Genomic DNA, 27,011 nt, shown 5'->3' with positions numbered 1-27,011 from the left:
ACTGATTCATGCATGTAAATACATTTATCAATATTTTGTGCATTTTTCCTTTGATCTTTTTTTTTTGATAATTTTTCATATCATGCTACTCGCTTGAGATGGAAAATTATCGCTAGAAACTAAGCAGGCACATCGCGATGCTAACGAAATTGACAACATCGTCATAGGTAAAATAGTGATAAACAGATTATCATTGGTCATTTCAACTCGATTGCCTTTCTTGCTTTCGCCGTCCTGGCTCAAGCAAGAAAATCAATCTCGTTGAGATGATTAACTATAATCTATAAGTCTCTACAATCATGACAATACAAAAAAATGTATTTCCAATATTTTTTCTTAAATAATTATTTTGTGCCTGTAAACGCATATTGTATTAACATGATTAAAGACATCCCTAAATTTACTTATATGAAATATGCAACTGTAGAGAATAGAATTCACAAAACATTATTTATAATATAATATGAATGTTTGACAGGATAAGCAAGCTTAAGGTGGTACCTAACACTACAGGGAGATAACTCTGTAAAATCAGCTAAACGTTTTAATTACGTTGTGTTGTTGAGGTAATTTGAGGCTTCTAAATGATCAAAATTAGTGTTTGTCAAACTGCTATGTAACCTGTGTAATTTTCTGATAAATTGGTTGGTTCAAATTTTTTGAAATTTTTATATTTTTGTTTAGGAGTCAAAATTTTATGAAAATTAAACGAGCCAAATTAATTCTAGTCAAGGTGTTGGGTACCACCTTAAGGGCTAAATTTAAATCTTAGAATTCAAAGACATTACAATGAATATGTAAAAGAGGCATAATCAAAATGGAGTAATGAAAAGGAAATTAATAAACACGTAATAATTTAAAGAACCTGTCTACAAAACTAATTTCAAGGTACATGTTCATGTAGACAAAAAAAAAATCAAAATTGCATGGCTGATTATCTTCTACATGTACTACATTTCCATATACAGTTGTACATGTACATACTTACATATGTAATATCTGTTACCAAGTTACAGAGTGAATTATATTTTTATGACAAGTTTAAATAATTTCTGACTACTTTCAGATTTTGTGTATTGAATAAAGTTAGCTGATAAAAAGATTTAAAGAAGAGTTCAAGTTGTTATTTATATCTGGTAAGTAGTAAGATGTTTTAAAAGAAAAGAAACAGGAAGATCACTTCATTTGAAGAACAATTCATATAGTATAATACATTTGTCCTGTGCCCCCAACTGACAAATGAAAACAATTCAAACCAGAAAACTAATGGCAGAATTTATTTACAAAATAATGATAGAAAACAAATATGTTACACAGCTACAAATGACAACCACTGAATTGAGGCCTCTGACTTGGAGCAGCACTTACAGTACAAAAATGTATGTGGCGTGGCTAAATTTGTTTGAAGGGGCAAACCCTTCCCAATAGTGGTGTTATATATATAGTACAACATATATTGTAAGAACAACTATATAATTATTGCATCATAACATGTATACTACTACTTTTTGAAATGATCTGAACTGTGAACTCTCTTTTGTACACTTACCTTAATGTTTAAACAAATAAAGTTCTTTTTTTATATTTTATATAAGCTTAATATTTGATAGTAAGTGCTAATTATAGGGTTCAATCACCCCCACTCATAGAACTATGAAGGTAGGAAATTAATGTAATGGGCACCTTGCCAGGAAAGGTTCGTATAAAATGATAAAGTGAAAACTATAATGAAATCAAAAAAATTAAGGGATTATTCCAACTAAATATTACAATAATAAAAGAAGACTATACACTTTCAGGAAAAAGTGAGTTCGCACTAAAAAAATGTGCTATCATTTCAACTAAAATCAATATTTTTCAAAAAAAAATTACCGAGTTACTTTATGAGCAATTTTTATAAAATAGATACCATAAGCTGTAGAAATGTCTGAAGTTTTATTATTTATTTAGCCATAGTGTTTGTATGGTTCATTTTCATTATCTGATGGGTAAAACACAAATTCAAATTTTTACTATTTTAATTTTGCTAGAATACATGTACATGTACATCATGTACATAGCAAACTTTTCAAGAAATATTTTTCTTTGTGTTCATCTCTTCAGAAAATTAAAATGAGCATGAACAATATCATGAGCAAATAAACAATAAAACTTTACACATTTCTACATCTTATGGTATTTATTTGATATAGTTACTTCGTAATATTGGTATGAAAATTATCGATTTTAGTTGAAATGATAGGACAATTGTGTAGTAATAAATTTGTATTATTTGGCTCTTCACATAACAAGAAAGTAAGCTAAAATTCAGAAATTAAAGCAAGCATTTATTATTGCAATTTTCACATGACTAACCAAAATTTGAGATTAATTATTAAAATTTCAGGAAAAGCAAGATACAGGTACATGTATATTTGTATAAGATATTAAAGTGTCCGACGTGCTTATTATTGTGATACTATTGTGATACTCATTCAGTTTTGTTATTGCCATCAATAAATATCTTGCAATAATAATTTATGAATTCACTGAACTTATTTAATCTTTATATAATTACTTAAACATAAAAGTTTTAATTTTATTACAAGTTGGAATAATTAGAATTTTGATAGATCATCATTTTTATCAGTGAACTATTGCAGATGTGCTGGAGTTGTCCCCCTTTGTATATTGAATTTCACATTTGAAATCAAAAAGAGCTTTGCCACATTTTTATTTACATTTAGTAATTCATTATGATTCTTTTAAACTACTTTATTAAATTACTTTAATTTCGTCACTTTCAATCATAATTTGTCCTGGAAAAAAGTGCATCATATGTTTTAAAAGGCAATTTTCTTTGATTGTTAGCATACTTCAGTGTACATGTTGCAACATTTTGAGTCTAGTTACAAATTCTTGGAGAAGCCTGGGTTCTCAGTTCTTTTTGTTACCTTGACTTTCACCTATGTGTATTTCAACATTTAAAATCAGTTAACTACTGTTGCCTCTAATAAATCATCGTTGCCTTGTTCATAAGCTAGGATACCTGTTTAATCATTGCTTCTGATGTAATACCTTGATTTAGATCATTGTTTACATGGAAATAAGATTTAACTACAGTACTTCCTTATTTCATTTTTATAATCAAAGATTGTGTCAACATTTGATTTTGTTCAACGTTGTGTTGTTATATAGCGTTAAAAATTAATTAGTTTGACTGAATAATCATAATTTGTTATATTTTAGAAACTGTTAAATACATAATTTTGTTAACATCATAGGGGAATTCCCTTGTCAGCTGTAATCTTGTATATATAGTTCAGCAAAACCAGCTTATTTTAGCTTGTTCATTAAATTATTTTAGAAAATAATGTCCTGTTTTAAAAATGAAATAATACTGGTTTAATCAAAATGATGTGTTTTTCTCTTCATATAATATCACTTCCATTTATTGGAAACCATGAAACTAAAACCCAATGATATTTAATATGAAGACAAAATTAAGAAGTTTTAATAACATGAAAATTAGTGTTTCTCCAGTAGTAAAAATTATTTAAAGTTATCAGCAAGATGAATGAAGTCAATATGGCCAAAGTTCTCAGTCCATTAAAGAATTTATAACCTTTGAATGATGATTTTTATGCCCAACTTTAATGATGATAGTAGAGGGGCATTATGTTTTCTGGTCTGTGTCTCCCTTCGTCCGTCTGTGTGTCCGTTCGCTTCAGGTTAAAGTTTTTGGTCAAGGTTTTTTTTGATGAAATTAAAGTTACATCAACTTGAAACTTAGTACACATGTTCCCTATGATATGATCTTTCTAATTTTAATTCCAAATTTAAGTTTGGCCCCAATCTCACATTCTACTTAACATAGAAAATGATTGTGCGAGTGGGACATCTGTGTACTATGGACACATTCTTGTTTTATCAATATAAGATTCTAATATACTGAAGTTATTGTAACTGTAAGCAAAAACTATTGCCAGCACAAGATCTTCAAACAAATCATTATGATTGAATCATCAAAAGACTCCTGCATGAGATTTGCTCAACTCCAATTACTCGCAAAGATGAGACTTGGGCATGCAGTTCCCTGCAATTTAAATGGCTATTTGTTTGTGATTAGGTCAGTTTAAACACTATGGAGTATGGAAGGTAAAAACAGTTTTGAATGCAGGTGAAGTAGTATGGGCACATCCTATTTCCATGGAGATTTTTTGGCCTTGAACCTTAACTTATGGTCTATTGACTTTTGGATGTTTTGCAATGTGTCAAAGTATTGCCATTTTAACATCAATATTTGCATCTTACTAAGTTCCTATTAGAATTACGTACAGGCAAGACAGTTCTCTTTGTCAACAGTTAATTAACCCCAAATCACAATTTCTATCAATATATTTGCATTTTGACTGATTAAAAATGTTTCTTTAAAATTATTAAAATTGATAGACATAATTTCTTTCCAACAAAATTTATCAATAAGATTTAACCCTTGACCCCAACAACTTCCAAAACTTATGTACTAAATTTCTATCCATAAATGCCAGGTGATCAACACAGGCAGCTGGTAGCCTAGCCTTTTGTATTAATGTATAGAATTTCAGCTACATGTATATTCATTTTTGTATATATTGTATTGTAAGTATTGTGAAGCATATTTTATACACCATTAATAACTCACCACATCCCTCAAGTGAGGTTTGGAGTATACAGGAACCAATACAGGCGCGGATCCAGGGGGGTGGGGTTTCGAGGGTTGGAACCCCCCCTTTCTTTCGGCCGATCAATGCATTTGAATGGGGACATATAGTTGGAACCCCCCTTTTTAAAATGGCTGGAGCCGTCCTTGCCAATACATGTATCTAATTAGGTATTATAACCTTTGGGAATCAGTTAACCTTCTCTGTAACAAGGACGATATCCATTGCTATTAAGAATTTGTTCAGTTAGAATGTCTATATTTATGATGCAATTTAATGAAATAGGCAGATTCCATTGATGTGTCATTTTCATGATAATACAGGGAATGTTTTGACTTTTAGCCATGATGAGCATTGTTGATAAATGTTTGATAACATTGGTCATTTGTTATTAATAGTGGTCAATGATGAGAGAACTGACTGCTTCTGTCACAAATAAATGATAAATGGCCGTAGAAAATTAGAACCTACTTAAATGTTGTTTATTATTACCGATCTTTTCTGTGAATTTAGTGATAATTTTGCATTATTGGTACCGTGACAAACAAGAAAATTGATAATTTCAGTCAAACAACAATGAACAGTGATTTATATTATAGACCTTGGCTATATATGGATCATACAGATTTGCATGCATTTATCCATTTCATTGAAGAATAATAATACAAATAAAGCTTTGTTTTTTGGATTTCAGAGGAATTTCTTTGCTTTTCTAAAAAATCAATATAAACCATAAAGTACCAGTTTACGTTTCTGCAGAAATTTTTCTGCAATTTAGTTTAACATTTGATATTTTTATAGGATTAATTTTCCAATTGTTATAAATAAATTTTATATGACAGTTTTTCATTAATTATGAAAATATGACGTAAGAATTTTGTTGTCCTTTTGTGAAAATTACATGTAGATATAGACTGAACAAAAACTGTTGCTTACATCAATCTAACAATACAATAAAAGGTTGACACTCCATTTTCATATAAACTAAATCCTGCATGGAGGTAACGCATTGTAAGTATGTATTATAAATTGTTTTATTTACAAACCAACTAATTTTGTATAAATTCTAATAAATTTTTATCATTTGAATCTGTAAAAAATATATTTTATAATGAAATTAAAAATTTGAAGTAATAAAATAGCATATATACTTTAGCTACTGGAGAAAAGGCTTCAGTTCAATTAAGTCTCACCAAAGGTTAAATTAAAACTAAGTCATTTCACAATTTAAATCAACAGTTTTATTTATAATTTAGTAACATTTTAAGGTATTTTCTTTGATGGCCTAGGCATTATTATGCCATATTTTTTCTTTATAATTTAGTAACATTTTAAGGTATTGTCTTTGATGGCCAAGGCATTATTATGCCATATTTTTTCTTTATAATTTAGTAACATTTTAAGGTATTGTCTTTGATGGCCTAGGCATTATTATGCCATATTTTTTATCTGTCTGTTTTTTTGCTGGTAAGTTAGCGTCATATATAAGTTGAAAAGTTCTGTTTAAGGTGGTTTACACTTACATGTGTACCATGAATTTGTGGTCACATGAACTTTAAAAAAGTTAGTACAGATGTTAATTATGATATTTACTTTTTAATTTATGCCATATTAGTGTGTTGACCCTGATCTCCTAATTATTCTGCATAGAAATTGTGTGAACCTCTCAACTAGGCATGGTGTTGTTAAGACAAAAATTTTGATTTTATGATGTAACACACTTTTACATACATGTACTGCAGGTTTATTACAACATTTGATTGCCCTCTGCATTGTAAAGCATATTTTTGCACTTAAATTTGCATTGTTTTGATATCATCTTACTTGGAATTATATCTATCAGTCAAGTATGATTGATGTTTCATTAATTTACACTGAATAAATAGATTTACCTCAATTATCATTACCAATGGCAGATCCAGGGGGTATTCCAGGGGTTTGAACCCCTCTTTTTTGGGGACAATCAATGCATTTGAATGGGGACATGTAGTTGGAACCCCCCTTCTTTTGTCCTGGGTTAGGAACCCCCTTTTTAAAATGGCTAGATCAGCCCCTGATTACATATAGATACAAACAGGCTTGGTGATTTGATAGCAAGTTCAGGCTACTTAAAGTTATAACTCAGTTCTCCCAACCATTATGCCAGTTCAGTCGGCTGAGTTAATTTCTTTTAGCTTTAAGGTTATGAGGTAAATTATTTATTATAAAATGATTTTTTATTAGTTTTAAATTTTTCTAACATCTTACTTTAGGCACTGGTACTTAATGAATTTGTGTTATTTCGGTACTAATCTGTTTGTTATAATATTAGAAAATTAAATTGTAGAAAGAAATTGACCTATTGCTGCGCCGAGTACAGGAACTCTAAATAACTACTTATAATATAACATAAAATCATACTGCCAGTTTGTCAACATTGATTTTCCCAAAGTAAAAAATCAAGATGCTGTGTCTACTGAACAAATAGTCAAACTCTCCTTAAATTAAGATACCCCCATATAAATTTACTTGGCTTTACAGCAGATTTCAGTCAGTATGTAGCTAATGGTAATATCTTTGGTTAGCTTGCTTGTTAGCTGAACCGTGAAGTCATTGTTAGGTAAGGTATTCTACCCTCCTTTTAAAGTAGCTTAGTCCTACAGAGAGATAGATTGGTTATCTGTTGGGCTAGTCTACTATAAAAGGAGGGTAGTTTACCCAACCTAACAATGACTTCACGGTTCAGCTAACAAGCAAGCTAACCAAAGATATTACCATTAGCTACATACTCACTGAAATCTGCTGTAAATTTTGTAAAAAGTTAAACCTCACTGTTCAAGCAGGCAAGTTGAACTTGTGTTTGGCATGCTCCAGTCTCTCCTTTTTACTTAAAATACTGAGAAAAGAAATTATTAGCCAGCTGTTAGATCAAAAGAAAATTTCATAAATTTGCAATAAATATATATAACAAAGCATGAAATATCTTGAGATCGCAGTGAGATCAGATCTTCTTCTTCATGCTGAAATAAGGCATCACTGTAACTGAGATGAAGAACAGTAATATATAAAAGTGTAGTTCCTCTTGCTTTTTTACTCATCTCTACAAATAAGGGGAGACAAGACTTGAGTATACTCACTCGCTCCAAGCATCAGTACCTATAATGTGGTAAAGTTTGTAAATAGTTCAGTTAAAGGGGGACACCTAATGGTAAGACAATGATGTTTTGTTTTAGCATAAGCATATTTTCAGTGAGATTTTTTTTGTCTGAGCACCTTCAATCATAATTAATGGTTCATTGACTTCAATTTCTTTGCAAAGGAGTAGGTTCAGTAAGGGCCGATTTTGGCCCCAAATTTCAGGTTCATCTAACGAAAGTTTTTGGTCATAAGTGTCTATTTCAATTTATTCGATTAGTTTATGTGAAAGATTTTAACTGATTTTGTCATTAAAAACTCTCTGATTCAAGCTTAAATATGAAAAATCTATCAAATATGCCAAAAAATGTCACTTTTCAGATGTTTTTTGTCAAAAATGAAAGTGGCCGCCTCCGTGTTCATCCTCGACCTTTATATATGTTTTGTATTATCATCAAATACAACTTAAATTTCAATATTATAAATGAACACGAATGCGGCCACTTTCATTTTAGATGGAAAATTCCAAAATATAGCTTAAAGATTGCATTTTCACAATTTTGTAAAACTGCTATATTTTGGGGCCAAAAAGGGGTCTTACCGAACATACTCCTTTTACATTTTAAAGAATTGTCATTTTCATTATACCGTTTGTATATTGCTAGCGAATTATATATCTGTGCCAACAGTTAACCTGAAGGGATTTTGTTTCATGAACTTATACGTACATCTATCCTTATTTTCTGCTACCATCAAAATTTGATGTTGTAATAGTTAAGTTGAAGTTAACAAAATAAAGCCATTAGACTTATTGTTGACATTTATACAGAGGTCTATTCAATGATTCAGTTTACCAATCTCCTGTCAACAGAAAATGTTTACAGAACAAGTTAATAAAAAGTTTTGTCACATATATCCTAGAACTTATTGATTATCAGCTAGGCTAGTTATGCCTTAGGGCTGATGAAGGTAAAATTGCTAAATGAACCTTCCACAAATCAATTTATAATCTAAGCTGGCCTGTTTGTTCTGTTTGATGGCTTTCAATCTATATAAATGTTATTTTTACAGTCTTATAAGATACATAACTATTATTTAAAAGTTCAAAGCCAATGTAGCTGTCTTAAATGTTAATAAAATTTGAATTATTTAAAAGTTCATAGTCAGTGTAACTGTCTTGTTAATTATCAAAGTAAAATACAATCTAAAAAGAAATGACTCACTTGAAGGTGTAGTTTTAGTTTCAAGGGTTAGCCATATTGTTTTATGCTTAAGGGTTTGATCAAATGTATATATAAATATATTTATATAATAGGGATTACTGTAAATATATGTTGATACATGTATCATAATTGTACATACCTATATTACTGTAAAATCTTGTTTACTGGCACATTAACATTCTTTATTTTAAGCATTTACTGCAATAAAAAAAGTTTCTATTTCCCAAATTTTTATCCCCTTGTGTATTGAATATAATTATATTGTGATATTGTCTGGCTGCTTCTATATTGGTCCTTTTATAGATTAGAAGTTGGCTGAATTGGACCTTACACTAATAGATTTGAGGGCCAATACAGCTGTTTGAGAATCTATAACAGGACCAATGCAGAAACAGCCAGTTTATAATGCTTTTATTATTAAAATAATTTCAAATCTACGATTAAAATGGTTCTGTTCTCTAACTTTAGTTTGCCTCAACCAAATGTTATTAAACTTATACACAATGCTGATTACCGCAAAACACAGGTCACTGTTCTAGAGTTATGCCCCTGTACAAATGAAACAAAATACTGGTATTTTTTTCGTTTTTGTTCTCTAACGTTAGTTTGTCCTAGTTATTCTTATGAAACTTATACACAGTGCTCATTATACATTTGTACCACTAAAAACATCAAGTTTGAATTTTCGTAGCATCGTTTTTACCATTCTAGGGTTATGCCCTTTACAAATGCAAAGTTGCTGCATTTTTCGTTTCCATTCTCTTAAAGATAAAGATATATATATTCAAAGTTAAGTATAAGCTTATAAGCATTAGTAAATTGAAACCATTAGACCATGGACCAATATGGCTTTTTCCATATTGTACCAGTCTGAAAAGCAATATTAACTCTTGATTTATATCGACAGTGAAATGTCATCAGTATTGCACATGCTGATTTACCCTTTTAGGGCTGATTTGCTCAAATCATTTAATAAAGTTGCATAATAAATGTTAATTGGACTCTGGTGGATAAATGTCTGATTAGCAATCTTACAACATCTCCTTATATATATATATATGTTATTAGACTTAAATATAATGCCACAGGAGCAATAATAATATTAGAGCTATATTTGGCTCCACAAATTACAGAAATTATTGAATTCAGAAATATCAATCATGATGCTTGTAACTGTTAATTAATTAGAGGATTGCATACTACATGTACTAAATGTTAATTAATATTCTCACTCGCATATTTTATTAAATAGGGTCTATTTCTGTGAGAAATTAGAGAACTATTTAAGCACATGACCACAGACAAATTAAGTCATGGTAATCATTATAGACTTGATATTATGATAATTGATTTTACACATATATATGGTGTACATGTAATATGTATTACCTTTACTGGTTACCTAGTCTTGTGGTGACGATTTCTACTTAATTATCATGTTTAATAACATCCTTTATGTACATACAAATCCGAATATCAATTGTTCAGTTCACAATTCACAAATGAAAGTGTAAAATGATATAGTTTCAAGCAGTCAAAATCTAACTTGATGTTCATTGCTTAGAAAGAGGTAATTATTTTTTTGTTTTATATGATTTTATTAAATGTCAGACTATATTATTTCCACACGTTTTTATGAATTGAAAGAAAAAGAAGTAATTGAACGAGTCATAAAGGGAAACTCTTTTCATGTAAGTTTTAATTTAGGTTGTCCTGAAAGTTTCAATTTGAAAATGCACACCATATGAAAGAAGGCCATTATTTGTCAATTTTAACTCATAAATTGGAGTTTGGTGTCTATGCACTTTAAAAAAAATCTTCTCTGAATCAACTGGACCAAATTTATCCACACTTTGACACAATCATCATTATATCGACTCCATATTGGGGTTCCACTGCAAAAAAAAAAGTAAAGAAGATAAAGAGAAATTAAATAAGTTAAATGATCAGCAATACTTCTTATACGACCGCAATATTGGTATCACATTGTCGTCGTCAGGGTTGTTTGAAGACATATGGTTTTTGGATAATAACTTTAGTATAAGTAAATAGAAATCAATAAAATTTTAAAACAATGTTAATAACCACGAAAGGAAGGTTGGGATTGATTTTAGGGGTTATGGTCCTAAAGGTTTTGGAACAAGGGGCCCAAAGAGGCCCAAAACATACATTTAACTAGTTTCAGGACAATTTGTTGTGTATAATTGTATTTCAATTACTCTGAAATTGTACCACAATTTTCATATTATTAAGTAGAAGGTAGGGATTTATTTTAAGGGTGATGGGCATCAGTCTAGGAAATAAGGGCCAAAAAGGGGTAAAAAACAAGCATTTTTAAAGTTTCGGGACAATAACGTGTGTTAAACTGTATGGATCTCTCTGACATTGTACCACAAGGTTCCATATAATGAAGGGAAGGCTTGTTGTCAGTTTGTGGTTTATATTCCTGAACATTTAGGAATAAGGGGCCAAAAAGAAGCATTTTTCTAGTTTACAGACAACAACTTGTGTTTAAGTGAATGGATCTTTGTAAAATTATACTACAAGGTTACACAGTCATTCTGTGTCAGAAACCATTCCGAGTGTGTACAAATTTAGAGCTGGATCAAGCTTGAATGTTGTGTCCATACTTGCCACAATTGTTCATCTATTCGACCTCTGCAGTCGTATAAAGCTGGGCCCTTCAGAGCATCTGGTTTTATTTATCATAAGTAATGTTATAAATACAAAATCAGTAGTTTTTCTTTAAATTTGTATAATTAATGCTAGTTTAACAATGCAGTTTAAGGTTAAGATTGAAAATAAGTGGTGAAATGTTTGTGTAAGTAAGTTACCATTATGTAATTCTGGTTTTCTTAAGTTTTTCTTTTTCCATTGTAATGTTCTTATAATGGACTACTTGGCCTTGCCATAATTAACCATGACATCAAGGTTATTATAAAAATCCATCTCTCAACTTGTTGTATGGTATATAAATGGAATATTTATATTAGTATAGTATTACCATACATAATTTATAAGTACTATTTTTAGATTTAATATTTTAAATAAATTAACTTGAACAAATAGAATGTTGATTCAAATTACTCGATAAACAGATTTAAACAGGTTAGATCGTAGAAGTGTTTTAACGTGAGGTAATGATAGTCGAGTGACATAAGAGAGGGTATTAGTCATTGTATAACTTTGGTTAACCAGCAGTCCTATGAGATTTGTACCACTATAGGGAAATGGACTATAAATGTAGAGTAAATGTCAGTTGGTGGATATCTGCTACTAGAATCAATATCATTACAATTGATTATAACCTTTTATTTGATTTCCTTTTATTCTAACACTTTAACATTTATTTTTATTTTCCCATATATCAACAATTTATTGTTGAAATGGTGATAAATGTTACAGGCTTGTTATCTTTTAACTTAATTGAATGGATCTCATTATGTCTATAGCAGTACACATTTGGCTACAGGTACAATACAGGTGTATTTGATTTTCTTTAATTATAGTTCCAAATGATGCTATATTAAATTCTTACTATAATTTTAGCAGCATACTAGATAGTTTAGTTCTCTGATTACTCTCATTTCAATTTATTTTTAGATTAATCTTACCGACATTTTAAGCAATGAAACAATGATTGTCGGCCTTGTGGGTGTAAATTTGCTTTATATGGATACAAGAAGCTATTCAAAAGTCTGTTTTTATTACTTGTCAGTAGGTCTTATTATTTACATGGATTGAAATGGTTTGATATAGTTTTACTTGTCTAAAAATGTAAACTAATAATGGTGCAATTAGGATTTTAATCAGTGTTTCATTCAGTTTGTATTTTCATACAATTGAGATATTTTTTTTGTCATCTTTAGAGGACAATGGAAATATTATTTAACAACACAACTGGAAAGTTTTTAATGGTTTGAGTGTGAGGTTGCTATCATCATCACATGTATGATGTTAATCTATATTATCTCCTCTTATTCATATTTATGTTTTTACCATCTTCTGGTTCTGTTCGTTGTTACTGTTACTTTATACGTGTAGGGTCCAAAATTTAACTTTTGTTTGATTGCATCAAAAATTGAGTTTTTGGGGTTCTTTGATTTGTCTAATCTACATACCTACCTACTGTCACTATTTGCAGGGGTTTTCCTCCATGGAGGCTCCCAAATTGAAATTTTGATAGAGCAATTTTGTACACAATTTTATGCAAAACAATTAATTTTACAATGACTTTCGCCTTATAAAAGTATGAAGACGCCAAAAAACAACATTAAAATGTATTTGAAGACCCCCTTGAAGGTTTTTAGGTCTACGAAAGCCATCTTGCACGCAAAACCCCCATGGACATGTTGGAAAGTTGGCAGGTATGAATCTAATAGTGTATTTAGATTCTTAAAATTTTTGGTCCTGTTTACAAATTGGTCTTACTCTACATTTAGGTCCAAAGGGTCCAAAATTAAACTAAGTTTGATTTGAACAAAAATTGAATTCTTGGGGTTCTTTGATATGCTGAATCACATTGATTCTGTGTCAGAAACCCATATTATGTCAACTATTTAATCACAATCCAAAATCATAGCTGTGTCAAGCTTGAATGTTGTGTCCATACTTGCCCCACTTGTTCAGGGTTTGACCTCTGTGGTTGAATCAAGCTGCACCATGTGGAGCATTTTATTATTATTATGAAAATTGGGATAAGAAAAATGTTGCAATTGTTGTTGCAAAAATAAAAGACTTCCATTTAAAATTTGTATGTAGCAATTCCTGAAATAGCAATAATTAAAAAAGTATTTGTGACAGACTTGATTATTTAACAATATGAATAATAATATCTGAGTTTACATTAGGCAACAGTTATTTTTTTATCATTTTTAAAGGAAAGTTATACAACAGTCTATTAATCAGGAAAACTTTGGGTGATTTTTTTTTGAACTAGTAATATTAACTTGTCATATTAGAATTTATATGAAAACACAAATAAAGTGCCATCTCAGATGAGCGCATGATAGCCAGGAAATATTTCTAAAAGAGATAGTTTATTTTTCAGTGAAACTATTAAAATGTATTTTTGCAAACTATAACAAATATGAAATTGCTTATTTCTAAAGTAAAAAATTAATGGGGAAAAAATCTTTAAATACAGCTTTTTTTTTAAACATTGCCTTATTTGTTTAAGATATGAGTAACAGTGTGTTTACAAAGTTAAAGGCTCTAGAGTCGATTTCACAAAAAAACTTACGACTAAGATTGATCTTAAGTATACTGAATTGTTTATGACTTATTACGATTAATCTTAGTCGTAAGTTTTTTTTGTGAAATCGACTCCTGACCTTTTTTTTTTCTCTTAGAAGCAAATTATAGAAATTCTAATTCAGTGAAGGAAAGCTTTCTGTTTTATCTTGGATTCTAATTTATATCTATTTTCTTCCTATACAATGCCACCCCTTTCTTATCTGTTTGTTGTAAACTTACAATAATTGACTTGTGGGTGTATTATATAAGACAATGTTTCACAATTAAGTCAGTATATGTATAGAACAATTCTCAAGCTTCCATCATTTACTCGTTAGGTGACACAATTTTTGGACAATATTTATGAAAGTGACTATTGTCTAACAAAAGCATTAATAATTGTGTTGTGAAAAAGCACATTTTATACTTATAATATATATGATGTCTATATATAAGTTTGATATTTGTACTGTCTAGTGTGAAGTACTAATTACAGTTATGGTTAACCATATACAGTACCATGCCTGAATGTTAAAGGTCATGTACTGATACATGTAAATCATCTGGTAGTAGATAGTAGGTATCTTATAGACTAGTTGATATTATCCATTACTTTAAAATCAATTTTACAGATATTCACAAGGCTTTATATATGTATCTGGCTGTTTACAGGCCATTTGTTTTGTTCACACTTAAATAACATTTAAGTAATTCAGTTTCTAAGATAAAATGTAAATTACAGGAGAAAAATCAATCTGCATATTGTGTTCTTTTCCTAATTATTCAGCAAAAAAGCGAGGTTTCTATTGATGATGATATTCAAGGCATGAAAATCTACCAAATAATGCCAGTGTATTGTTATTGGTAAAACTTCAGGTTTTTGCCTACAGTTTGTATTTAAATTAAGAGCATGATAATGAAATTTGTCAATCAACAAGAGTTAAAATGAGAGTGTCATGACATTTTATTCTTTATCACTCAACTTTTTTGTTGGCGAATGAAAGAATTTGGTTTGGTAGAAAAAGAAAGCTACAATTAGTTGAAAGCTGGTCTTAAAATTTCTTGATTGAAAAACTAATTATGTAAAAGGTTGTGTCAAATCCTGTATTGATTTCATAGAAAACAGATTATCAGAGTTGAAATGAAGGAAGAAATTGAAAGACGTTCTCTTTGAAGTCATTTTACTTTTTTGAACGAGAAATTTTAGGTTCATTATGAGAACATTAGGATAGTGTTTATCTGTATATTATAGTTTTATTGAAAGTTAATGATATGAGGAAGTCTGAACTCAAACTTATATATTACAAATGATGAAATAACTTTAGGTTTCATAACAAATGGTATGTTATAATTAAATCTGTCTGACCTCTGATTTGTACTTCAAAAATCAGAAAAATGCTGCATTGCTTGATTAGGAATAATTGGTACAGTATTGTCTAGGCCAAAACTAAAACTAAAAAGTTTTTTTTAGATTTTTATTTTTTTAGATATCAAGGAATTCGTTATGGTTTATGTTTGGGATAGCATCTACAAATATAGGAAACTATTGTTTTGAAGGCCTTATTTAATAAAAACAAGCCTTTGCTTATTGAGTGAGTGGCAGATCCAGCCATTTTAAAAAAGGGGGGTTCCCAACCCAGAGTAAAGGGGGGGGTTCAAACTATATGCTCCCATTCAAATGCATTGATCGTAAAAAAAAAAAAAAAAGGGGGTTCCAACCCCTGGAACACCCCCCCCCCCCCCCCCTGGATCTACCACTGCTTTGTAGTAGATACAACTTTTTGTATTTAAAGTCTTCATGAGGAATCTATATGATTCTTCTAAACTATAACATGTCTAATCTTGAGAATAAACATTCAGATACCTTTGAAAATTTCCATGATATTTCATTTTTATGCTCCACCTACGATAGTAGAGGGGCATTATGTTTTCTGGTCTGTGCGTCCGTCCGTCCGTCTGTCCCGCTTCAGGTTAAAGTTTTTGGTCAAGGTAGTTTTTGATGAAGTTGAAGTCCAATCAACTTCAAACTTAGTACACATGTTCCCTATGGTATGAATATTCTAATTTTGATGCCAAATTAGAGTTTTTATCCCAATGTCATGGTCCACTGAACATAGAAAATGATAGTGCGAGTGGGGCATTCGTGTACTGAGGACACATTCTTGTTAACAACTGGTTTTGCATGAATTTCTACTTTTACAGCTTCACTGTATTAAACTAGAGTTACATCCCATTGAGCATAATTTCTTTTCTTTTATAGGTAACAAGCTTGGGGAACTCGAAGGATTAACAAACTATTGCCATAAAGAGTAAGTAAATTATATAATAGATATGTCGTGCTGTGATAATAAAAGTGCTGATATTAAATTGTAGATTATGGTAATAAAAGTTTCTCCTACCATGATTTTATGTCATACATAATGCATTACATATTTTAGTTTGATGTTTAATCTGGTAGACGTTTATGAATGTATAGGCATTTATTGATCATATCTTTTGTTCCTTCAACTGATGAAGTGTTGATTGAGCCTTGAAAATCATTTGGAATGCAGCCCTCCATAATTGATTGGATAGATGAAGTTAACTTTATAATGTGAACTCTCTCTGAGTAACTTTTTTCATAGATATAGGTCTTTTAGCATGTTAAGGGAAGTTTGAAGTGAAAGAACTAAAAGTGAATGGAATTTGTAGAGTTCTTTAATCCCAGAAATCAAAACTATAGTCCAATTTAGAGGATGTCTGATAGTCTGATAGTCTGATATGATGCTTTATCTAGAGTGTTACTTAGAGTCACTGATATTTATAGTCTAAAAACTAAGCTCCACGAAGAAGGTTCCTTAGAATCACACAGAGGGTAAGAATCACACAGAAGGTAAGTTAGAGTTACTGATATTTATAGCCTAAAACGCTCTAACTTGAAGGTTCCTTAGAGTCACTGGTATCTACAGGTATAGCCTTAAATAAATGCTCTATTTAGAAGGGAGGTTTCCTTAGAATCACTTATATCTAAAGTCTAAAATCTATGCTCTGTCTAGAGTGTTCCTTTGAGTCACTGATATCTATATCCTAAAAACTATGCTCTATCTAGCAGGTTACTTAAAGTTCCTGATATTTATAGCCTAAAACTATGTTCACTGATATCTATAACCTAAAAACTATGCTCTATCTATCAGGTTACTTAAAATTCCTGATATCTATAGCTTAAAACTATGTTCTATCTAGAGGGTTCCTTAGATTCCCTTATATCTATAGACAAAAAACTATGCTCTATTGTTCTTAAGAATCACTGATATCTATAGCCTGAAAAAAATGCTCTATTTAAAAGGTTCCTTAGAGTCACTAATATCAATTGCCTAAAACTATGCTCTACCTAGAGGGCAAGTTAGAGTTACTGATATCTATAGCCTAAAATGCTCTAACTTGAAGGTTCCTTAGAGTCACTGATATCTACAGGTATAGCCTAAAATAAATGCTCTATTTAGAAGGTTTCTTAGAGTCACTGATATCTATAGCCTTAAAACTATGCTCTATTTAGAAGGTTCCTTAGAATCACTGATATCTATAGTATAGCCTTAAAACTATGCTCCCTAGAGGGTAAGTTAAAGTTACTATCTGTAACCTGAAACCTATGCTCTATCTTGAAGGTTCCTTATAGAGTAACTTATATCCTTGATTGGGATGTTCCTTTTATTTTTGCCTCAGAATATTAATATCACCATTATCTGAATTAGTTTGATATAAAATGCATGTGTTTTCTATGATGTCTCACATTTGAATGATTAAAAAATTGTTTTATCACTAAAAAAAAACTTTTATATTATTGATATAGATAAATCAGTCCTAAGTTTGACTTACTTTATCACTTATGAATGTAGATTTATTATTGAAGTCAATTAAATCCAACTGCTAGGGCTCTTTTCACAAATAATCATACTATTAAAATTGATCATACTTTATTCTGAATTGTTCATGACTTACATGTATTTTTTCTTCTTTTGATTTTTTGTGAAATTAGTCACAGGATTTTGATAAAAAGATGGTTTTAATTTCCCACCCACATTTTTACACCTGTATTGTTAGTAAAGTTTCAGGAATGGGTCTACAAACTTTTTCTTTGGCTTTGAGATAATTTACAAAGGTTATTATTATTGACTCATGCTGTAAGGTAATATAATTTTTCGATAAACTAACAGTTAGCTAATTTATAGTTTGAAGTAAGGAGTGAAATGAATTTTTATGCTTGTTGATTCAGAGCTTGACATATTCATGATATTTGTACAGGCAATCCTTTTAGTTATTCTCATCATTGGGTTGCTGTCTTATTGACACATTCTTGGGTTGCTGTCTCATTGACATATCCTTGCGTTGTGTTGCTGTCTCATTGACATATCCTTGAGTTGCTGTCTCATTGACATATCCTTGCGTTGCGTTGCTGTCTCATTGACATATCCTTGAGTTGCTGTCTCATTGACATATCCTTGTGTTGCTGTCTCATTGACACATCATTGGGTTGCTGTCTCATTGACATATCCTTGAGTTGCTGTCTCATTTACATATCCTTGGGTTGCTGTCTCATTGACACGTCATTGGGTTGCTGTCTCATTGACACATCATTGAGTTGCTGTCTCATTGACACGTCCTTGGGTTGCTGTCTCATTGACATATCCTTGAGTTGCTGTCTCATTGACATGTCCTTGTGTTGCTGTCTCATTGACATATCCTTGGGTTGCAGTCTCATTGACACGTCCTTGGATTGCTGTCTAATTGACACGTCATTGGGTTGCTGTCTCATTGACACATCCTTGAGTAGCTGTCTCATTGACATGTCCTTGGATTGCTGTCTCATTGACATGTCATTTGGTTGCTGTTTCATTTACATGTCCTTGTGTTGCTGTTTCATTGACATGTCATTGTGTTGCTGTCTCATCGACATGTCATTGGGTTGCTGTCTCATTGACATTTCCTTGGGTTGCTGTCTCATTGGCATATCATTGGGTGGCTGTCTCATTGACATGTCATTGGGTTGCTGTCTCATTGACATACCATTGGGTTACTGTCGCATTGACATATCCTTGAGTTGCTGTCTCATTGACATATCCTTGGGTTGCTTTCGCATTGACATATCCTTGGGTTGCAGTCTCATTGACAAGTTTGATTGCTGTCTAATTGACACGTCATTGGGTTGCTGTCTCATTGACATATCATTTGGTTGATGTCTCATTGACATGTCATTGGGTTGCTGTCTCATTGCCATATCATTGGGTTGCTGTCTCATTGACATGTCATTGGGTTGCTGTCTCATTGACATGTCCTTGGGTTGCTGTCTCATTGACATGTCCTTGGGTTGTTGTCTCATTGACATATCCTTGGGTTGCTGTCGCATTGACATATATTGAGTTGCTGTCTCATTGACATATCCTTGGGTTGCAGTCTCATTGACAAGTTTGATTGCTGTCTAATTGACACGTCATTGGGTTGCTATCTCATTGACACATCCTTGGGTTGCTGTCTCATTGACATATCATTGGGTTGCTGTCTCATTGACATGTCATTGGGTTGCTGTCTCATTGACATATCATTGGGTTGCTGTCTCATTGACATGTCATTGGGTAACTGTCTCATTGACATGTCCTTGGGTTGCTGTCTCATTGACATGTCCTTTGGTTGCTGTCTCATTGACACATCCTATGGTTGCTGTCTCATTGACACATCCTATGGATGCTGTCTCATTGACATATCATTGGGTTGCTGTCTAATTGACATGTCATTGGGTTGCTGTCTCATTGACATGTCATTGGGTTGCTGTCTCATTGACATATCCTTGGTTTGCTGTCTCATTGACATATCCTTGTGTTGCTGTCTCATTGACATATCATTGAGTTGCTGTCTCATTGACACATCCTATGGTTGCTGTCTCATTGACACATCCTATGGATGCTGTCTCATTGACATATCATTGGGTTGCTGTCTAATTGACATGTCATTGGGTTGCTGTCTCATTGACATGTCATTGGGTTGCTGTCTCATTGACATATCCTTGGTTTGCTGTCTCATTGACATATCCTTGGGTTACTGTCTCATTGACATATCCTTGTGTTGCTGTCTCATTGACATATCATTGAGTTGCTGTCTCATTGACACATCCTATGGTTGCTGTCTCATTGACACATCCTATGGATGCTGTCTCATTGACATATCATTGGGTTGCTGTCTAATTGACATGTCATTGGGTTGCTGTCTCATTGACATGTCCTTTGGTTGCTGTCTCATTGACACATCCTATGGTTGCTGTCTCATTGGCACATCCTATGGATGCTGTCTCATTGACATTTCATTGGGTTGCTGTCTAATTGACATGTCATTGGGTTGCTGTCTCATTGACATGTCATTGGGTTGCTGTCTCATTGACATATCCTTGGTTTGCTGTCTCATTGACATATCCTTGGGTTACTGTCTCATTGACACATCCTTGGGTTGCTGTCTCATTGACATATCCTTGGTTTGCTGTCTCATTGACATATCCTTGGGTTACTGTCTCATTGACACATCCTTGGGTTGCTGTCTCATTGACACGTCATTGGGTTGCTGTCTCATTAACACATCCTTGGTTTGCTGTCTCATTGACATATCCTTGGGTTGCTGTCTCATTGACACATCCTTGGGTTGCTGTCTCATTGACACGTCATTGGGTTGCTGTCTCATTAACACATCCTTGGGTTGCTGTCTCATTGACATATCATTGGGTTGCTGTCTCATTGACACATCCTTGGGTTGCTGTCTCATTGACACGTCATTGGGTTGCTGTCTCATTAACACATCCTTGGGTTGCTGTCTCATTGACGTGTCATTAGGTTGCTGTCTCATCAGGGATGGGCACGATTACTGACAAATGTAATCGATTAATAATCGATTACATGAAGGATTTTTGTGCAATAGATAAATAATCGATTACTCAAATTTTAGTATGTAATCGATTATAATTAATTACTTAATCAAAAGTAATTACATTACTTTTTGATTACTGTCAATTACATACTTTAACATTTTATCAAAAAATAACATGAGTAAAACACAATTATATTGCTCAACATTTGAACATGACATTTTTATAGTGGAAATCAAGATCTTTACATAATGCATCATTTAAAGAATTGTTTCTAAAAGACACATTTCTTATTTAAGATCTATTTTATTATTTCAAATATATTTTCTTATATAAATATTAAAGCTCTTGAATTCTTGACAAGCACATACATCTATTTGTTTCAAAAGCTAGATATAAAGCAAATTTAGGTAGGGGATCTGGTTACTCATAATGCAGCTTGAGATAAAAGATAGAAATGAGGCAGTTGCTTAACTCTCAAGTATTGTTGATGCTTAATTTTTTATCTGTTCTACAAAGTGATAACATACATATTTACTCTGAAATAGGTTATTTTTAATCAAACTATTATACTAAAGTAATCGAAAAGTAATCGATGATTACATCCAAATTTTTGCTGTAATCGATTAAATTACGATTACATGCAATCGAAAATGTCTTTGATTACAGATTACTGTCAATTACTTGAAAAAATGTAATCAATTACAATCGATTACGATTACAGATTACGATTACCCCATCCATGTGTTTCATTGACAAATCCTTGGATTGCTGTCTCATTGATATGTCCTTGGATTGCTGTCTCGTTGATACGTCCTTGGGCTGTTGTCTCATTGACACGTCCTTGGATTGCTCTCATTGACACGTCATTGGGTTGTTGGCTCATTGACACTTCCTTGGGTTGTCGTCTCATTGACACGTACTTTGGTTGCTGTCTCATTGACACATCCTATGGATGCTGTCTCATTGACGTATCCTTTGGTTGCTGTCTCATTGACATGTCCTTTGGTTGCTGTCTCATTGACACATCCTATGGATGCTGTCTCATTGACGTATCCTTTTGTTGCTGTCTCATTGACATGTCCTTTGGTTGCTGTCTCATTGAGACATCCTATGGATGCTGTCTCATTGACATGTCCTTGGGTTGCTGTCTCATTGACATGTCATTGGGTTGCTGTCTCATTGACATGTCCTTTGGGTGCTGTCTCATCAACACATCCTATGGATGCTGTCTCATTGACGTATCCTTGGGTTGCTGTCTCATTGACATGTCCTTTGGTTGCTGTCTCATCCACACATCCTATGGATGCTGTATCATTGACATATCATTGAGTTGCTGTCTCATTGACACATACCCCACTTTTCCATTTAATCATACAAATGTAGAAATACAGCTGTTATTGTATTTATAATCATAGATCAAAAACCCACATTATTTGTTTTTTTTACCCAATACTAATGGTCAGTTGTAAACTGGGATAAGTACATTTGTAACACTATAATGAAATGGTTGATCCCAATAGTATGTATATTATGATTTGTATAAGACATGACCTTATGTTGCCCAAGGAATGTATTAGTTAGTATAAAGAATTTTGATAACATCATTATTATTTAGGCAGTCAGTAGTTATCACTGTGTTGGACAGATGCTGAAGCCTTCAAGATGTATATTGATCAGCATTTTATTGATTATTAACTGTATGTATTGTAATTAAACGTATATTAATTTTGCTTGATTAATTAAAGATGCACAGAAACCCCTGTGAGGTGCCCATAAATTCCTATGATAAAGATCACTAGATATAAAATTACTGACTAAGAGATTATGTTACGCTATACCATATTGTCATATATCCCGTGGTAAAATGGCGAAAAAATGTAAGCAATTATTGATCGATTTGAATTTTCCCCCCTTTTGGTACCCCTTATTGGCAGGAACAATTTCTCCCTGACATTGGGAAGTGTAATACACAGAATTGACAGGAATTACTACCACAATAAGATCACAATTGGTTTCCATAGTGAAATGTACAAGCAAGGTTGCACATTTCTACAATAGTTAGGAAATATATGTGTGTATTTTTTCCACCTACATTTTTTGTGTGTATAATTTAGTGGTGTACAGACAATGACCAGTGAAAGTGTATATTGATTGTACAAACCAGCAGATTTTATGTTAATTTTATGTCAAGATTACCGTATTTTATATATCTATGGATTAATATTTCATTGGTAAGTTCTTCTTGTTAAGATTATCTCTGTACAATTTGATGAGAGCACCAATTATTTTGGCTGTGTGTTAAAAATAACACAAAATGTGTAACTATTGATTGATCTGTTATCTTGTAACATGTTTTCCTATTCTAATGAGATTGACAACTCACAGAAAACTTGTTATACCTACTTAATTCCTTACGAAAAATTAAAATATTAATTTTGATATTTGACAACGAACATTTAGCCAGTAGGAAAATAATTTACATGTTTAAAACAAGATTGATATACGATTTAACTTAGCTGATTAATTTGTAATACAAAAACATGGTTTTGTCAACTCAAGTTGTAATAGATAATGGGTGGTAGCTGTAAAATCTGTATTATTTAAACACTTTAGCTGCCTATAGTATCTCACAAAGATTGAATAATCAATCAAATAATTATCACAAACTGATTAACATAAAACTTAAGTCCTTGATGGTAACAGGTGTCACAAATCTTTTATAATATCATAGTAAGGTATATATCGTAGTGACTGTATTTAGAAAGTTTGTCGTCATCCATCATTAACGCCTTTGTTTCCTAGTGTGTAAACAAGTGATGTCCTTGTTATGAATTTCACAGTATTTTAAAGATCGCATTTCAGAAATCAGTGACCAATTTAAAGATTTTCTGTCGATCAACCTATAGATATTTACTTCGGAATATTCATGCAAGAAAAGTTTGCTTTGTCAGCGGAATAAGACTTCTTTCCATAGTATTTCGACGAAATACTATTTAATTTATTTAAGGTTGGCATTTAAATTTGCTCCTACAGTATGGATTAATTTGGTCATTCATAAAATGCATTCCGTCATTGTGTCAATATTTGTATAGTATGATCTCCTGGAGGGGAGAAGTTGAACTTAAATTATATAATTTATGATCATCAGTAATCTCCCTTTAACAGGAAAGAAAAAAATATGGCTTCCTTGGAATTAAACTTTGGTTATCTTGGAATTTAAAATCACTGGACGATAAATATATCATTCTGTAACCATCTATCCAGGTAAAATATACTCACATTCAATTTAGGGAAAGGTGAATATACATTTTTTCTTTCACAAATGCATAAGCAGCTGGGATGTGTCTGTACATAAATTTTCTATTTTTGATATATTTTTACACTTAGGAATATCTTGATTGTGAAAAGTAACCATGCATTGATTTTATATCATAATTGTACTAATTATGGACCTTATTAAACATAAATGTAGTTTAGTAGAAATACTTGGCATTTTGGTTTGTATAAGTTGTATACCTATTAGACAGAGATCTTATCCTTCAGCTCTATATAATGTGTATTCTGAGGATTAAAGAAAACAAACAAACCTGGAATAAAACAGATGGTTTTAGATTTATTTGATGGATTTAGATGTAAAGTAAAGGTTAACCAGTCATGTTTATATATACAAAAGTATAAGACAAATTAATGGTAAAATCCATGAAAATTTCCTGGTTATTCATGTCAAAATTTGAACAGAATTTCGTAGTCTTATAAAGAGATATTTAAGTGTGGCACCCCCCCCCCCCCTTTTATAGAGCTACATAATTGGTTAAACTGCATAGATATGTTACAGGTACCACTCATTATGTTGCCTAGTTTGACAACCTAAAAACCCTTTCACACCAAACTCAAGCCCCCCCCCCCTCTTTTTTTTATCTCGAAACCTTGGATCTGCATTTTTAGTTCACTTAATTTAGTTTATATAGCAAAAGAAGGCATTTTTTGAAAGGAAACAACATTATAATGCCATGCATTTGTAAGGATTGATTAGTTTACTAGTTTACTAGACATCCAGTGTTCGCAAGACACTTCTTTTCTGCTTCAATATCTATATAGATGTAGGTAAATAGTATTTAAGTATATCTGCAGTAACTGACATTAGACCAATGTGGAGATTTTATTTGAGCCATGATTTTAAGGTTAACGCAGAACAGCACCTCAAATAATCCAAAGAGGATTGGGGAGAGGATCGACATTGTACCATTTAAAAGATGAAATAAACTTTCTTCATGGTTGTCATACCAAATGTTTTATGAACAGGGCTATGATCTATGATCAGTTAATTTTGTGTTTTTTTTCTGTCATTGAGGAGATCTAAATATTCTGGACTGATCATGACCAATTGAACTTACAGAAATAAAGTATAATCAATGGCTTGAAACAGATTATAACTGGTTAACCTTTACTTTACATCTAAATCCATCAAATAAATCTAAAACTATAAGTTAAATAAGAAAAGAGTGAAATCTATGTTTGGAAAGTAGCCATTATACCAGTGGCTAAGAAGGAAAAACTTTGATGGTGATATCGCCACTATGTAACAAATAGTGTGATTGGGAAAGTTTGTTTATTTGCCCTTAAACACTTACATAAAGGTGTTAAAAAAAGGAAAAAGAAAACAGTCCAAAATGATATTAATAATTAAAAGGTTTTAAAGTAGATCTATCAAAAGTATAAATAGAAGTTCACCTAGGTCTAAAATTTGAAGTCTAAGACTTATGTTTACCATGATAATAGGGCATTTGTTGTAACTTAAACATTTGAAGGAGGTTGTTATCATTGGTGTTAGTATATCATGTTTTAGGATAATTGGAGTAAATGGATGTTTCTGAGGAAAGCTGATTTACTTTTGATTGATAAGACAAGTTTGTTGTTGTTCATTAAGATTTAATAACTTTTTAGTATCTTCCAATTCATTGCAAAATATAAATGTCCCCGCATATAAATTTAGCATTTAGTGTTATGTTGATAAGCTCTTGTTTAAATTATATAAGTTTCTATACTTGATGTATGACTAAACACAATTGTGCAATACCAACTCCTACGAATAATGAATAAGTCTTATGTAATGTACATCTTCAGATATTATAATGTAACACTTCTGTTTTTCATGGTTAATTTTGTTTTTTTTCGTTAATATTGTTTGATTGTAACATCTACATATATAGTTTTGTCCATCAAGGTTTATATTATGACCTTGGCCTCATTTTCCTAGTTCATTTGTCAAAACCTTAAATTCCTGTCACAGTCAAGTGTGTTTCTCTGATACTGTTAGCAAACGATCAGGAAATATCCAAGTATATTTGGTGTAATGTTATGGTTCCATGGTGTACATGTATGCCTGTCACATGACCTAAGTGACACTCCACCCACCCTTTTGGATCCGCATAATGGTACACTCTAGTTTTATTTTTGTTGTATTCAAATTTTTTGATTTTGATTGATTCCACAAATTTATTCATTAATAAAGAAGATGCATTTTATTAATCAGTTCTGACAGTCAAGTGAGATATATACATGTATGGAAGTCATTAGAATACAAAACAAAATTGCAAAATGCAATCTGTTACTTGACTAGATATGAAAATGACTGGACATAAGGGAATGAGTCACACTGGTATGATTGCCAAGGAGACAACTATAATCCACCAAAGATCAACTATAGGTCACCAAACAGCGTTCAACAATGAGCAAATCCCACACATCACAGTAAGCAATAAAAATATGCATTACAAAAAACTAAAACAATGACTGTTTAGTATAACATTTGTGTATAGTTGATTACCTACATTCTTCCCTAATTACAGGAAAGATTTGTTCTATTTGATG

General features: G+C 31.7%; 1 protein-coding gene across 12 annotated transcripts in view; it reads left to right on the top strand.

Moving 5' to 3' along the window:
• Positions 1–27,011, top strand: part of LOC134680677 (plasma membrane calcium-transporting ATPase 2-like) — a 119,907-nt gene that overhangs the window by 4,027 nt on the left and 88,869 nt on the right. For 6 of the 12 annotated variants that reach the window (XM_063539928.1, XM_063539936.1, XM_063539837.1 and 3 more), the window contains exons 2-3: positions 1,067–1,136; positions 16,515–16,563. The gene's annotated coding sequence lies outside the window, so the exon portion shown is untranslated. The other 6 variants (XM_063539846.1, XM_063539865.1, XM_063539855.1 and 3 more) reach the window with 6 other exon arrangements.

This window comes from Mytilus trossulus, chromosome 1 (genome assembly GCF_036588685.1).
Source record: "Mytilus trossulus isolate FHL-02 chromosome 1, PNRI_Mtr1.1.1.hap1, whole genome shotgun sequence".
Classification (NCBI taxonomy): Eukaryota; Metazoa; Mollusca; class Bivalvia; order Mytilida; family Mytilidae; genus Mytilus; species Mytilus trossulus.
The sequence above is the reverse complement of the archived record's forward strand: the minus strand, read 5'-3'. Positions and strand labels throughout refer to the sequence as shown.